This window comes from Arachis hypogaea, chromosome 3 (genome assembly GCF_003086295.3).
Source record: "Arachis hypogaea cultivar Tifrunner chromosome 3, arahy.Tifrunner.gnm2.J5K5, whole genome shotgun sequence".
NCBI classification, from domain to species: domain Eukaryota; kingdom Viridiplantae; phylum Streptophyta; class Magnoliopsida; order Fabales; family Fabaceae; genus Arachis; species Arachis hypogaea.
Window position 1 is genome coordinate 69,693,165 of NC_092038.1, and position 16,769 is coordinate 69,709,933.

Genomic DNA, 16,769 nt, shown 5'->3' on the forward strand with positions numbered 1-16,769 from the left:
GAGGAATGAGGCATGCATAAGTGAAAGAAACAAGGAAATTGGAGCTTTGGAGTTTTAGTATCAACGTGCACGTGTGGCTCACGCGCACACGTGGATGCGTGTTGTAGGATTGGCGCACAACCAATTGGCGCGTTCGCGTGGCTGGGCGAAATCTCCATTGACGCGTACTAGTGCACGAAATTGTGATACACAATGGCGCCAACAACTTGGTACGCACAATTGTAATCTCAACTCTTTTTCACAACTTCGTACAACTAACCAGCAAGTGCACTGGGTCGTCCAAGTAATAAACCTTACGTGAGTAAGGGTCGATCCCACGGAGATTGTCGGCTTCAAGCAAGCTATGGTCACCATGTAAATCTCAGTCAAGCAGATTCAAATGGTTATGGAGTTTTGATAATTAAATTATAAATAAACATATAATAAAGATAGAGATACTTATGTAATTCATTGGTGGGAATTTCAGATAAGCGTATGGAGATGCATTGTTCCTTCTGAATCTCTACTTTCCTACTGCCTTCATCCAATCCTTCACACTCCTTTCTATGGCAAGCTGTTTGTAGGGGGATCACCATTGTCAATGGCTACCGTCGATCCTCTCAGTGAAAATGGTCCAGCTACGGGTTACGTAGGGCTAATCATCTGTCGGTTCTCGATCGTGTAGGAATAGGATTTACTATCCTTTTGCGTCTGTCACCACGCCCTACAGTCGCGAGTTTGAAGCTTGTCACAGTCATCCCATCCCAAATCCTACTCAGAATACCACAGACAAGGTTTATACTTTCTGGATCTCAAGAATACTGCCAATTGATTCTAGCTTATACCATGAAGACTCTTATCGCAAGGAATTAAAGGCTCTATTGTCAGGAGAGGCAATGAAATGCATGGACCAGGAATCCAAGAGATACACATTCTAGCTTGTTTTCATGTAGAACAGAAGTGGTTGTCAATCACGCGTTCATGAGTGAGAATGGTGATGAGTGTCACATAATCATCACATTCGTCATGTTCTTGTGTACGAATGAATATCTTAGAATAAGAATAGCATGAATTGAATAGAAGAACAATAGTACTTTGCATTAATACTCGAGGAACAGTAGAACTCCACACTTTAATCTATGGTGTGTAGAAACTCCACCGTTGAAAATAAATAAGTGATAATGGTCTAGGCATGGCCGAATGGCCAGCCACCATAAAAGTCTAATATCACATAAAACTGATGAAAGATGTCTTGTATAATAATAAAAGGTCCTATTTATACTAGATTAGTTACTATGGTTTACAAAAATAAGTAAATGATGCAGAAATCCACATCCGGGCCCACTTGGTGTGTGCTTGGGCTGAGCATTGAAGCTTTCACGTGTAGCGGTCTTTCTTGGAGTTAAACGCCAGTTTGTAACTTGTTTCTGGCGTTTAACTCTAGCTTGCAACTTGTTTCTGGCGTTTAACGCGAGAATAGGGCAGAAAGCTGGCGTTGAACGCCAGTTTGCGTTGTCTAAACTCGAGCAAAGTATGGACTATTATATATTGCTGAAAAGCTCGGGATGTCTACTTTCCAACGCAATTGAGAGCTCACCCTTTGGACTCCTGTAGCTCCAAAAATTCCATCTCGAGTGCAAGGAGGTCAGAATCCAACAGCATCAGCAGTCCTTTGTCAGCCTCTGAATCAGATTTTTGCTCAGGTCCCTCAATTTCAGCCAGAAAATACCTGAAATCATAGAAACACACACAAACTCATAGTAAAGTCCAGAAATGTGAATTTTGCTTAAAAACTAATAAAAATATACTAAAAAGTTACTAAATCATACTAAAAACTATATGAAAACAATGCCAAAAAGCGTATAAATTATCCGCTCATCACAACACCAAACTTAAATTGTTGCTTGTCCCCAAGCAACTGAAAAAAATAGGATAAAAAGAAGAGAATATACAATAAATCCTACAGTATCAATGAAACTTAGTTCTAATTAGATAAGCGGGGCTTGTAGCTTTTTGCTTCTGAATAGTTTTTGCTACAGAATGATTGGCATCTATAGGAACCCATAATTTCAGAGAGTGTTATTGATTCTCCTAGTTCAGTACGTTGATTCTTGAACACAGCTGCTTTATGAGTCTTGGCCGTGGCCCTAAGCACTTTGTCTTCCAGTATTACTACCGGATACATAAATGCCACAAACACATAACTAGGTGAACCTTTTTAGATTGTGACTCAGCTTTGCTAAAGTCCCCAGTTAGAGGTGTCCATAGTTCTTAAGTACACTCTTTTTGCTTTGAATCATGACTTTAACCACTCAGTCTCAAGCTTTTCACTTGGACATTCATGACATAAGCACATGGTTAGGGACAGCTTGATTTAGCCGCTTAGGCCTGGATTTTATTTCCTTGGGCCCTCCGATCCATTAATACTCAAAGCCTTGGATCCTTTTACCCTTGCCTTTTGGTTTTAAGGGCTATTGGCTTTTTCTGCTTGCTTTTTCTTTTTCTTTCTTTTTCTTTTAATTTTTGCCACTTTTTTTCACTGCTTTTTCTTGCTTCAAGAATCTATTTCATGATTTTTTAGATGATCAATAACATTTCTCTTTGTTCATCATTCTTTCAAGAGCCAACAATTTTAACATTCATAAATTTTACTATAAAAAATATGCACTGTTCAATCATTCATTCAGAAAACAAAAAGTATTGCCACCACATCAAAATAATTAAACTAATTTCAAGATAAAATTTGAAATCCAAGTACTTCTTGTTCTTTTGTAATTAAGCACATTTTTCATTTAAGAGAGGTGAAGGATTCATGGAGTTATTCATAGCTTTAAGACATAGACATTAGACACTAATGATCATGTAATGAGGATACAAACATAGATGACACAATAAAGCTCAAAAGCTAAAAACAGAAAATAAATAGACAAAGAGATTAAGGAATGAGTCCACCTTGGTGTGGGTGGCGTCTTCCTCTTGATGGAGTGCTCTTGGTGCTCCACCCTTGGTTGGTCCATGTTGTAACTTAAGCCTTCCAAGGAGGTGTTGAGTTGTTCCCAATAGTTGTATGGAGGAAATTGCATCCCTTGAGGCATCTCAGGGATTTCTTGATGAGGATCTTCCTCATGCTCTTGTTGAGGTCCATGAATGGGCTCTTTTGTTTGCTCCATCCTTTTCTTAGTGATGGGCTTGTGCTTTTCAATGAGGATGTCTCCTTCTATGTCAATCCCAGATAAATTATATATATGACAACTGAGATGAGGAAAGGCTAACCTTGCCAAGGTGGATGACTTGTCAGCCACCTTGTAGAGTTCTAGAGGTAATGATCTCATGAACTTCCACTTCCTCCCCAATCATGATACTATGGATCATGATGGCCTGATCCACAGTCACTTCACATCGGTTGCTAGTAGGAATGATGGAGTGTTGGATGAACTCAAACCATCCTCTAGCCACAGGCTTAAGGTCCGGTCTTCTTAATTGAACCAGATTGCCTATTGAGTCTCTTTTCCATTGAGCTCCTTCCACACATATGTCCATGAGGACTTGGTCCAACCTTTGATCAAAGTTGACCCTTCTAGTGTAGGAGCGTGCGTTTTCTTGCATTATTGGTAAGTGGAACACCAACCTTACATTTTTCAGATTGAAATCTAAGTATTTCCCCTGAACCATTGTAAGCCAATTCTTTGGATTTGGGTTCATACTTTGATCATGGTTCCTAGTGATCCATGCATTGGCATAGAACTCTTGAACCATTAAGATTCTGACTTGTTGAATGGGGTTGATAAGAGCTTCCCAACCTCTTCTTCGGATCTTATGTCGGATCTCTGGATACTCATTTTTTTGAGCATGAAAGGGACCTCAGGGATTACCTTCTTCTTGGCCACAACTTCATGGAAGTTGTCTTGATGGACCTTTGAGATGAATCTTTTCATCTCCCATGACTCGGAGGTGGAAGCTTTTGCCTTCCCTTTCCTCTTTCTAGAGGTTTCTCCGGCCTTAGGTGCCATAAATGGTTATGGAAAAACAAAAAGCAATGCTTTTACCACACCAAACTTAAAAGGTTTGCTCGTCCTTGAGCAAAAGAAGAAAGAAAGAAGGGGAAGAAGAAGAAAAATAGAAGAGATAGAGGGATAGGTGAATTCGGCCAAGGTGGTGGAAAGGTGTTTGTGTTGTGTGAATATGAAGGAGTAGTAAGGGGTTTTTATAGGGGTCTAACAAACCCCAATATGACGGTTTATTTTATATTGAGTTTAGAGTGTTTTGATAACTTTCTGTCACATTTAGCCTATGAATTAGCATGGTTTTGTTATCTCTCCCATATTCGTGCTTAAGTGTAAAAACATGCTTTTTAAGCCTTATTTTGATGAATTCTAGTTTCTCTTTGATTCCATAAGATGCCTTGATGTGTTTGCTAGTAATTACAGGATTGAAATAGGCTAGGCATGGATCAAAGGAAGCAAGGAAGGAAGCATACAAGTGGAGAGAAGCATAAAAAGTCAAAGAAGCAAAGTCAGCCATGCACGCGCACGCGCACAAGGCGCTCGCGCGCACATTGCGAAACAGGCCAAGGACGCGCACGCGTACCGTGCGCGCACGCGCCGATGATGGCACATGACCTTACTAATGCAACACGTGCCTGGCGATTTGAGAGGGTTTCTGAACCCATTTTGGCACCAAATGCTAAGGAAGAGGAATATAAGGATGAAGGATTAAGGGGAAGGCAATAGAGAATCAACTAGGCAATAATACATACTCACTAGGATTAGTTTAGAGTTAGTTTATAGAGAGAGAAGCTCTCACTTCTCTCTAGAATTAGGATTAGGTTTAGGTTAATCTCTCTTCTTGGATCTAGGTTTAATTCATGCTTTGATTCAATTTTCCTCTATCAATTCTTAATCTTCTCATCTCTCTCTTTCTAGTTATGTGCTTTCATAATTGTAATTCTTCATTTTGTTTTGGATAGATTGTTGTTCCTTTGTTTCCTTTCAATAATGCAATTTGAGGTAATTCATGATAATTGTGATTTCCTTGATTGTTGTTGATTAATTCTTTGCAATAATTGTTGTTAAATTCTATTCTTGTTATGAATTTATTATGCTTTTCTTATATGCCTTCCAAGTGTTTGATGAAATGCTTGGTTGGATTTTAGTGTAGGTTTTGTTCCTCTTGGCCTAGGTAGAGTAGTTAGTAACTCTTGAGTTATCTAATTCCCTTGTTGGTTGACAATTAGAAATTGCTAATTGATTTGAATGCCTCTAAAGCTAGTCTTTCCTTTAGGAGTTGATTAGAACTTGAGGAATCAAATTGATTCATCCACTTGACTTTCCTCCATGGTTAGAGGTTAACTAAGTGGGAGCAATGAACAATTCTCATCACAATTGAGAAGGATAACTAGGATAGGACTTCTAATTTTCATACCTTGCCAAGAGTCTTTTATAGTTGTTAGTTTACTTTCATTGCCATTTATCTTTCATGCTTCATATCAAAACCCCAAAATAACTCAAACCAATAACAAAACACTTTATTGTAATTCCTAGGGAGAACGACCCGAGGTTTAAATACTTCGGTTTATAAAATTAGGGGTTTGTTACTTGTGACAAACAATCTTTTGTATGAAAGGATTATTGTTGGTTTAGAAACTATACTTTACAACGAGATTTCATTAGTGAAATTCTAAACCGTCAAAAATCCGTTCGTCAGGGTCAGGGGAGGGTTGGGTTTCAGTCATTAGGGTTGGGTTTGGGAGGGAAAAGATTTTGAATTTGAAAGTGAGGTATGTGGGGTTTTTGGAGAAGAGATTTGGAGGTGATTGGTGAAGAGGTGATGAGGAAGAGTGAATAAGTTGATTGGTGAGGGGTATTTGGGGAAGAGTGTTGTGGGAGGGTAGGTGGGGATCCTATGGGGTCCACAGATCCTGAGGGGTCAAGGATGTATCATCCCTGATCATATTAGGCGTGTAAATGCCCTTACAGTGCAATCCTAGCGTTTAATGCCAGATTGCTGCTTGTTTCTGGCGTTAAACGCCAGCTTTTATTCCTTTCCTAGCGTTAAACGCCAGGCTGCAACCTGCTTCTGGCATTTAACGCCAGATTGTAGCCTGTTTCTGGCATTTAACGCCAGTCTGGTGCTTGTTTCTGGCGTTTAACGCACAGAATGGTGCCAGACTGGGCGTTAAACGCCCATTCTGCTATCCTTACTGGCGTTTAGTAAGTTCCTCTTCTAGGGTGTGCTATTTTTAATGCTGTTCTTGATTTTTCTTGAATTTTTGCGATTGTTTTTGTGACTCCACATGATCATCAACCTAAAAAAAGGAAAATAAATAGATAAATAAAATTGGGTTGCCTCTTAATAAGCACTTTTTTAATGTCAATAAGTTGACAGTGAGCTCTCATGGAGCCTCACAGATGTTCAGAGCATTGTTGGGACCTCCGAACACCAAACTTAGAGTTTGAATGTGGGGGTTCAACACCAAACATAGAGTTTGGTTGTGGCCTCCCAACACCAAACTTAGAGTTTGACTGTGGGGGCTTCGGTTGACTCTGCAGTGAGAGAAGCTTTTCTTGCTTCCTCTCCATGGTTACAGAAGGAGAACCTTGAGTTTTAAACACAATATAGTCCTCATTCAGTTGAAGGACCAACTCTCCTCTGTCCACATCAATCACAACCTTTGCTGTGGCTAGGAAGGGTCTTCCAAGGATGATGGAATCATCCTCATCCTTCCCAGTGTCTAGGATTATGAAATTAGCAGGAATGTAAAGGCCTTTGACCTTTACTAGCACGTCCTCTACCTGTCCATAAGCCGTTTTCATGGATTTGTCTGCCATCTCTAATGAGAATTTGGCAGCCTGTACCTCAAAGATTCATAGTTTCTCCATTACAGAGAGTGGCATTAAGTTTATGCCAGACCCCAGGTCACACAAAGCCTTCTCAAGGGTCATGGTGCCTGTGGTACAGGGAATTAAGAATTTACCAGGATCCTGTTTCTTTTGAGGTAAAGTATGCTGAACCCAGGTATTCAGTTCATTAATGAGCAATGAAGGCTCATTCTCCCAAGTCTCATTACCAAATAGCTTGGCATTCAGCTTCATGATTGCTCTTAAATACTGGGCAACTTGCCCTTCAATAATGTCTTCATCTTCTTCAGAAGATGAATAGTCATCAGAGCTCATGAATGGTAAAAGGAGGTTCAATGGAATCTCTATGGTCTCTAGGTGAGCCTCAGATTCCTTAGGTTCCTCAATTGGGAACTCCTTTTTGTCCAGAGGACGTCCCATGAGGTCTTCCTCACTGGGATTCACGTCCTCCTCCCCCTTTGTGCATTCGGCCACACCAAGTAAGGTTGTGGCCTTGCACTCTCTTTTTGGGCTCTCTTCTGTATTACTTGGGAGAGTACTAGGAGGAGTTTCAGTGGCTCTTTTACTCAGCTGGCCCACTTGTGCCTCCAAATTTCTAATGGAGTACCTTATTTCATTCATGAAACTTAGAGTGGCCTTAGATAGATCAAAGACTATGTTTGCTAAGCTAGAGGGATTCTGTTCAGAATTTTCTATCTGTGGCTGAGAGGATGATGGAAAAGGCTTGCTATTGCTAAACATATTTCTTCCACCATTATTAAAGCCTTGTTGAGGCTCTTATTGATCCTTCTATGAGAAATTTGGATGATTTCTCCATGAGGGATTATAGGTGTTTCCATAGGCTTCACCCATGTAATTCACCTCTGTAATTGCAGGGTTCTCAGGATCATAAGCTTCTTCCTCAGAAGATGCTTCTTTAGTACTGTTGGATGCATTTTGCAATCCATTTAGACTCTGAGAAATCATGTTGACTTACTGAGTCAATATTTTGTTCTGAGCCAATATGGAGTTCAGAGCATCAATTTCAAGAACTCCCTTCCACTGAGGCGTCCCATTACTCACAGGATTCCTTTCAGAAGTGTACATGAACTGGTTATTTGCAACAATGTCAATGAGTTCCTGAGCTTCTGCAGGCATTTTCTTTAGGTGAATAGATCCACCTGCAGAATGGTCCAATGACATCTTAGACAATTCAGACAGACCATCATAGAATATATCCAGGATGGTCCATTCTGAAAGCATGTCAGAAGGACACATTTTGATCAGTTGCTTGTATATCTCCCAAGCTTTATAGAGGGATTCGCCTTCTTTCTGTCTAAAGGTTTGAACATCCACTCTAAGTTTGCTCAGCTTTTGAGGAGGAAAGAACATGGCTAAGAAAACCGTAACCAGCTTGTCCCAAGAGTTCAGGCTATCTCTAGGTTGAGAGTCCAACCATGTTCTAGCTCTATCTTTTACAGCAAAAGGGAAAAGCATAAGCTTATAGACCTTAGGATCAACTCCATTGGTCTTAACAGTATCACAGATTTGCAAGAATTCAGTTAAGAACTAAAAAGGATCTTCTGATGGAAGTCCATGAAACTTGCAATTCTGTTGCATCAGAGAAACTAATTGAGGATTTAGCTCAGAAGTGTTTGCTTCAATGGCAGGGATTGAGATGCTTCTTCCATGGAAGTTGGAATTTGATGTAGTAAAGTCACCAAGCATCTTCCTTGCACCTCCATCATTGTTATTGGTTTCGGCCATCTCTACTTCTTTTTCGAAAATTTCAGTAAAGTCCTCTTCAGAGTGTTGTGTTTTAGCTTCTTTTAGCTTCCTCTTCAGAGTCCTTTCAGGTTCCGGATTAGCTTCAACAAGAATGTTCTTATCCTTGCTCCTACTCATGTGAAAAAGAAGAGAACAGAAAAGAAGAGGAATCCTCTATGTCACAGTATAGAGATTCCTTTATGTGAGTAGAAGAAGAAAAGAATAGAAGAAGGAGAAGAGAAAAATTCGAACACAGAGAATGGAGGGGTTCGAATTTTGAGAAGTGAAGTGTTAGTAAATAAATAAAATAAATAGAAAGAAAGAGAGGGAAATTAGAAAATTAGAAGAAAAGAAAAGAAAAATATTTTTGTTTTTATTTTAATTATTAGTTAAAATTCGAAAATTAAGAGAAGAGGTAAAATAAAATTAAAATTTAAAACAATTACTTAATTAAAAAGAATTTTGAAAAAGGGTGAGGAATTTTCGAAAATTAGAGAGAGAGAAGTAGTTAGGTGGTTTTGAAAAAAGATAAGAATTAGTAAAACAAACAAAAAGTTAATAGTTAGTTGAAAAATATTTGAAAATCAATTTTGAAAAGATAAGAAGTTAGAAAAGATTTTTGAAATTGATTTTGAAAAAGATATGGTTTGAAAAAGATATGTTTGAAAAAGAAATGATTGAAATTTATTTTGAAAAAGATTTGAAAAAGAATTTTAGAAAGATTTGATTTTGAAAATTAAAGTTGATTACTTGACTAACAAGAAACTAAAAGATGTGATTCTAGAATTTATAGATTGAACCTTTCTTAACAAGAAAGTAACAAACTTCAAATTTTTTAATCAATCACATTAATTGTTAGTAAAGTTTTCGAAAATTATGAAGTAAAGATAAGAAAAAGATTTTGAAAATCATTTTTTTAAAATTTTCAAAAATAATAATAAAAATAAAAAATATTTGATTTTTGAAAAAGATTTTGAAAAGAGAGGATTTTTGAAATTGAAATCTTGACCTGACTAACAAGAAACAACTTATTTTAAAAAATTTTGACTATGTTAACCCAAAGATTTCGAAATTTATGAGAGAAATAAAGGAAAGATATTTTTTTGATTTTTGAATTTTTAATGAGGAGAAAGAAAAATAACTAAATGACTCAAAACATAAAAATTATGAATCAAAACACATGATGCATGCAAGAACACTATGAATGTCAAGATGAACACCAAGAACACTTTGAAGATCAAGATGAACATCAAGACTTATTTTTGAAAAATTTTCAGGAAAAGAAAAACATGCAAGACACCAAACTTAGAGATTTTTCATGTTTAGACATTATGAATTCAAAAATGCATATGAAAACAACAAAAGACAAAACAAGAAAATTTTAAGATCAAACAAGAAGACTTACCAAGAAGAACTTGAAGATCATGAAGAATGCAATGCATAAATTTTTTCGAAAAATGCACAAATTTTAAAAAACATGCAATTGACACCAAACTTAAAAATTGACACTAGACTCAAACAAGAAACACAAATTTTTGGTTTTTATGATTTTATAAATTTTTTTTTCGAAAATATCTTTTTGGAAAAATGAAAACAAAGAAAAAATTTTTGAAAAAAATGTTTGAAAACTTTTTTGAAAATAAAATAAAGGTTGAAAGAATAAGAAAATTACGTAATCTGAGCAACAAGATGAACCGTCAGTTGTCCAAACTCGAACAATCCCCGACAACGGCGCCAAAAACTTGGTGCACAAAATTGTGATACACAATGGCGCCAACAACTTGGTATGCACAATTGTAATCTCAACTCTTTTTCACAACTTCGCACAACTAACCAGCAAGTGCACTGGGTCGTCCAAGTAATAAACGTTACGTGAGTAAGGGTCGATCCCACGAAGATTGTCGGCTTGAAGCAAGCTATGGTCACCTTGTAAATCTTAGTCAGGAGGATTCAAATGGTTATGGAGTTTTGATAATTAAATTGTATATAAAAATAAAATAAATATAAAGATACCTATGTAATTCATTGGTGGGAATTTCAGATACGCGTATGGAGATGCATTGCTCCTTCTGAATCTCTGCTTTCCTACTACCTTCATCCAATCCTCATACTCCTTTTATGGCAAGCTGTTTGTAGGGGGATCACCGTTGTCAATGGCTACCGTCCATCCTCTCAGTGAAAATGGTCCAGCTTTGGGTTACGTAGGGCTAATCATCTATCGGTTCTCGATCGTGTAGGAATAGGATTTACTATCCTTTTTCGTGTGTCACCACGCCCTACAATCACGAGTTTGAAGCTCGTCACAGTCATCCCATCCTAGATTCTACTCGAAATACCACAAACAAGGTTTATACTTTCTGGATCTCAAGAATGCTGCCAATTAATTGTAGCTTATACCACGAAGACTCTGATCGCAAGGAATTGAAGGCTCTGTTGTCAGGAGAGGCAATAAAATGCATGGACCAGGAATCCAAGAGATACATGATAAACCCATATTTCATGAGTTCTTTTGTGCTTAATTTGAGTGATTTATTCAATCCTTCACCTAGTTATTCACATTAATTGCATGATTTTACTTTCCCTTCCTTATTATGTCATATTATGAAAAACATGTTTCCTAAGGTTTAAAATTAATTGTTTTAATTACCTTTATTTCCATTCGATGCCAAGATTAGTGTGTTGAGTAGTCTCAGGTTTTTTAAGGCTGAATGACTTAAAGGATGAAAAAGGAAACATACAAAAATGGAAGGAGAAGGCAAAATGGAGCTTTAAGGAAACTGGTATTCACGCGATCGCATGGACGACGCGATCGCGTGCCAGAAGCGAAGAAGCAGCGACGCGACCGCGCGCCTCAAGTAGAACACCCACGACGCGGACGCGTGACCGACGCAACCGCATGGCAAGGAAAAGCTCCAGACGACGCGACCGCGTGACCCACGCGGACGCGTGACAGAGGCCACGTATCAGAATTCATAGAATACACCCCCAGCAATTTCTGAAGCCCTTTTTGGCCCAGATCCAAGCACAGACAGCATAGATTAGAGGTTATAAAGTGGAGGAATGCATCCATTCAGGGAGAGCTCGCCATTTTCTAGTTTTCATGATTTAGATTTAGTTTAGAGAGAGATTCTCTCTCTCCCTTTAGGATTTAGGATTTCTTCTTGTTTTGAGAATAACTCTGGATCCAGGTTTAATGTTCTTTTATTTTCAGTTTACTTTTATTTATTTATTTGCTTGTAATATTTGAATTGATTTATGAATTATTCCATGTTACAGATCTCTATTTTGAATTAATGATATTTGAAGTATTTTCAGTTAAGATTGTTCTCTTTGATTTAAGTTACTATTGCCTTCCATCTAAGGTCACCTCTATTATTCTAGCAATTTTACTTTTTTCCCTTTTGGTTTTGGTTAAGAAATCAGTAACTCAACAGTTATTAAACTCAACATATTTGATAATCGTTATCTTGCTAATTGAGCTGAACTTAAGTAATCCCAACCTTTTCTTAGAAAATAAATAGGATTCAAAGTTCAATTTAATTAGTCCCTTGACTTTCCTTTGCTTTAGTAAAGGTTGACCAAGTGGAGTTTAGATTCAACTTTCCTTATGATTAAGAGAGATAACTACGTTGGACCTCCAATTTCTCATACCTTGCCCAAAAGTTTGCTTTACAGTATTTATTCATTTTTAATTTTCATTTAAATTATTTGTCATATAACATATTCCCACCTTACTTTCAAAACCCCAATTTACAAACTCATAACCAATAATAAGAACATACCTTCCTCGCAGTTCCTTGAGAAGACGACCCGAGGTTTAATACTCGGTTATCAATTTTAAAAGTGGTTTGTTACTTGTGACAACCAAAACATTTGTACGAAGGGATTTCTGTCGGTTTAAAGACTATATCTACAACGCGACTGTTTTTATGAAATTCTTTACTAGCAAAAATCCTAACGTCAAAATGGCGTCGTTGCCGGGGAACTGCTAACGTGTGCCTTATTATTGGTTATTGTAAATACTTTTCTTTTGCTTGCTTATTTATTTTTATTTTTATTTTTCCTTTTTACCTTTATTTGCTACTATGAACTCTCACTCCTCTCGCTTTGAGTTTGGTTCTAATATTATTAAAGGAAATAGAAGTTACAGCAGGAATGTGCATCAAAGTCAGACCAATCAAGGATGGATGGAACCAAGAGGATCTAATCAACCTTTTTGGCAACAACATCCTCCAAGATATCCTGGACAAAGACCATTCTACCGTGCATACCCAGCTGAAAGACATGGTGGACAACCTGTAACTACCAACAAGCCCCACCCCGTACATATAGACCGTCCTTTCAACATAACCTCGAAACACCACACTCACAAGCTTCTCTTCACCATTCGCCACCATATGATCCTTCCTTGCCCCAATACCAATCCAATCATTCCCAATCATCACCACTTCCCTTTGTATCATGTCTAAGTCCAGCAAACCGCGAAGCAGAGGATCGCCTCAAAGAAACAGTAATTAAATTTCAAACAACCGTTCAACAACTGGAGCAAGCATTAATTCAATGGGCTTCTAGGCGCTCAAATATACAAGGATCAACCACAGCTCCATGTGGACAGTCTAACGAAGAGCGTAACATGAAAGAAATACAAGAGACTCTAGTGGACAAGACAGAGAATGAATTTGTACTAGAACAATTAGAAGAAGCTGTCATTGTTCAAAAAGAAGAGTTGGTTGATGATATAGGAGATGCTGAACTTCCATGGGAATCAAGAGTTAAGGAGAACCCCGTCAAGGACATCACAGTTGATGCTAAGGAGGATAAAGTACAATCTCCAGAGCAAGTCGTTTATGAGGAATCAGACGGAATAATCCAGGAAGAAATTTCCCTTGATGATGATAGTCACAAGTCTAGTTCTCTTAGTGATGAACTTGAATCCGCAAGCGAATTCTCTGAGATCGAAGAATCTTCCCCAAGTGAATATGAAGATGATGCGGAGGTAGATTTCTCTCAACCTCCAATCTATGACTCAAGTGATGAAGAAGACACAGAATACTTTGACCAGGATACAGATACAATTGAAGATCCTTGCAAGGAGGTGGAGGAATTCACAGAACAGCACAAGGAAACAGAACTTACAGAACCAAAAACACCTATCCCAAGGCCATTACCACCTAATACAAGCTTCAAGTGGGTACAATCCTTAACTTTTAACTGCATTTTTTCACTTGAATATGGTTTACTTGAAACAGATGGCCAGCTTAGAGCTCTTTGTGGCTTTAAGAGTAAGAGGGAAATGACTCGTACTCAGAGCTGGTGCAAAAGGTTTAATAAGGTTCCACGCTTTACCTCGAAGTACACGGATTGGTATCATGCTCAATTGCATGGATCTCGGGGGACGTTTGGTCACCACGGTGAGATTCTACCTCTTAACTCGCCCGAATGGAAATGTGTAGATCAAAACGGAGGCGGATTTAAAAGCAAGGCTCGGAATCATGGACTCTATCCTGACATTTGTCATCCCGGGAGCCTGAAAATCTGCTTGAAGCTGCTCAGAAGCTTCACATGCCTAGTTTGGGACCCCAGAGGCTATTGGCATTCCAAGCATTGGTGGAGATTTTTAGACGAATTTAAACATAAGCCGCCATAGCAAGAAGCTCTTCCAATGTCCAACTTAAGGACTTTAACTAAAAGTGCTAGGTGGGAGACAACCAACCATGGTATGGTCACTTATTTTTCAATTTATTTCTTGTTTATTGTTTTCATTTTTCCTTTTTCATCTTAACATTAACCTGGAATCTTGCATAGCATTCATGTTAATCACTGCATCCTACATTTTTCAGTTAAAAAAAAAAGAGGTGCACGACACGACCACATGCCCCATGCGATCGCGTCAAATTGTGAAAAATACCACACATGCGACCGCGTGATGCACGCGGCTGTGTGATATACATATCGGCGTAAGGATCCAACGAACAGAAAGTTGGGCTGGAATCGTGCGGCCCTTGTGCAATTCGCACAAATTGGCCCACGCGATCGCATGCACCATGCGATCGCGTCACTTACCCAAACCGAATCCCACGCGAACGCGTGAGCGACGTGATCGTGTCGCATGGATTGCCCATCACCCCAAAAGGAGACAGAGAGTTGCGCTGAAACGGCACTGGAGTCGTGCATTTAGCACGAATTCTAGCGACGCGATCGCGCGACCCAGGCAATCGCGTCACCCCTCTTTTCCCCCTCTCATGCGATCGCGCTCCCCACGCGATTGTGTCCCTCTCATTTTTCACCCTAACCATGCGACTACGTGCCCCACGCGGCCGCGTGGATCCGAAAATATAACCCCCCCAACCACACGAACCCTATCATTCACGCAGCCCCCAACCCCCAACCCTTCTCCTCTTCTCTGCCTCCTCTCCTTCCAGCCACCACCCACCACCTCCCAGCCGCCTCCGCCCCATCACCCAGACGCCGCCGCCGACCCGCCACCATCACCGTATCACCCCCTCCCCTTCTCTCTCCTTCCTTCTTTTTCCCACCGCCCCCCTCTGCCGCCACCGCAACGCTGTGCCCCACCACCGCGCCGGACACCACCGCGGCCACCTTCTTCCCTGTTCCACCCCTTCCGCTTACCAGGTTCCGCAATACGCAGCCCTTTTTATCCATTCATCATTTTTCTGTATTCTTTTTCCCGTTTATGTTCATGATTAGGATAGATAGTCTTAGTCGATTTTTAGGTTGTTAGGTAGCTTAGGCTGTGGTTAGTGGATCTAGGTCTGTTTACTTGCAATGTTCTTACTTCTGTTTTATCTTATGTGCATCTCTGTGCTGCTATGATCCTAATTCATATGCTACATTTCTTGTATGTTGCTGCTGTTACATTGAGTTTTTATATTTATTTTACATCTATGTACATGCAGCTTTATTTTTAAACTGTTGTGATTGCTGTTTGTTTTCCGGGACAATCCAATTTTAGCCGGAATGCTGCCCAAATTTTTTAAAATTATTTTCATTCTTGTTTTGCTTTGGCATTTCTAAACTCTGATTTACTCTACTTTACCCAAACCAATTCATGAATGCTATGGCCAGCTTTCTTATCCTTTTTGTTTCCTGGTTCATAAACTGCATTTGTGATTCATTGTTTCCAATTTTTGCCTTCTTTATTTTTTATTCGAATCAGCATCACCCTGTTTTCTTTATTCAATTATGAGTACTTCTATTCTTACCTTTGAATCCTTGTTATATGGAATTTTTCTATGGCACTTACTTTACTATCTCCTTTTTTACCATACTAACCCTTTTGTTCTCTTGTCTGATTATTTTCCCTTTCTCTAACTTTCTCATCTTGGCATATTGACTATTTCTTCCATTTAACATATATTCCATCACATTTCATTTACTCATTTTCCTTATTCTCCCTTGCCGCTTTGAGTTTCCTTTGTTTATATTGTCTTTTGCTTCCCTATTTTATCCATTCCCTGGTTTTCTGTTTTTCAAGATGTTTGTCTCACAGAGAAAAGGGAAAGGCAAGGCTACTGGAAAGCACAACCGAGGAGATTCCTCCCAGTCCATTATTGACCTCATGCACGATTCCTCCTGGCGGGAGAAGAACTTCACACCGCAGGAAAAAGCTGACCAGCTGCTCCCTTCGACTGATCCTATAAAATTTGCAAACCGGTACTGTGAGCTGAAGTACCCGGTATTTACAAACTCCAGGAATCTATACCTGGAGAGAATTCTGAGGATTCCAGAAGCCCTCCAGCAGTACACCACTGAGCAAATCAAGCAGAGAGGCTGGTTCTTTCTGGAAAGAGCACTGACAGAGGTCAATGCATCTTGGGTAAGGGAATTCTATTGCAACTACTACTTACTACCCTAGATGCAGTAAACCTGAGAGGAAAGCAAATTCTGGTCACTGAGGAGGCCATAGAGAACATTCTCCGGCTCCCAGCCAAATCTGACCAGCCTGATGGTTATGCAAAGGCTGAGGAGGACATGGGCCAGATGAGGTTTGATTGGGATGCTGTAAAGGCCCGGATAGCTCAAGGAACATGGGTCAGGACACCACTATGCCTCGCGGGATCAAGAGAGTGTACTTAAATGATGAGGCTCGGCTTTGGCATCAGATCTTGAGCAACTTTGTGATGCCAAGTACTCATGAGATAGAGATCCCGGCTACCATGATCACCC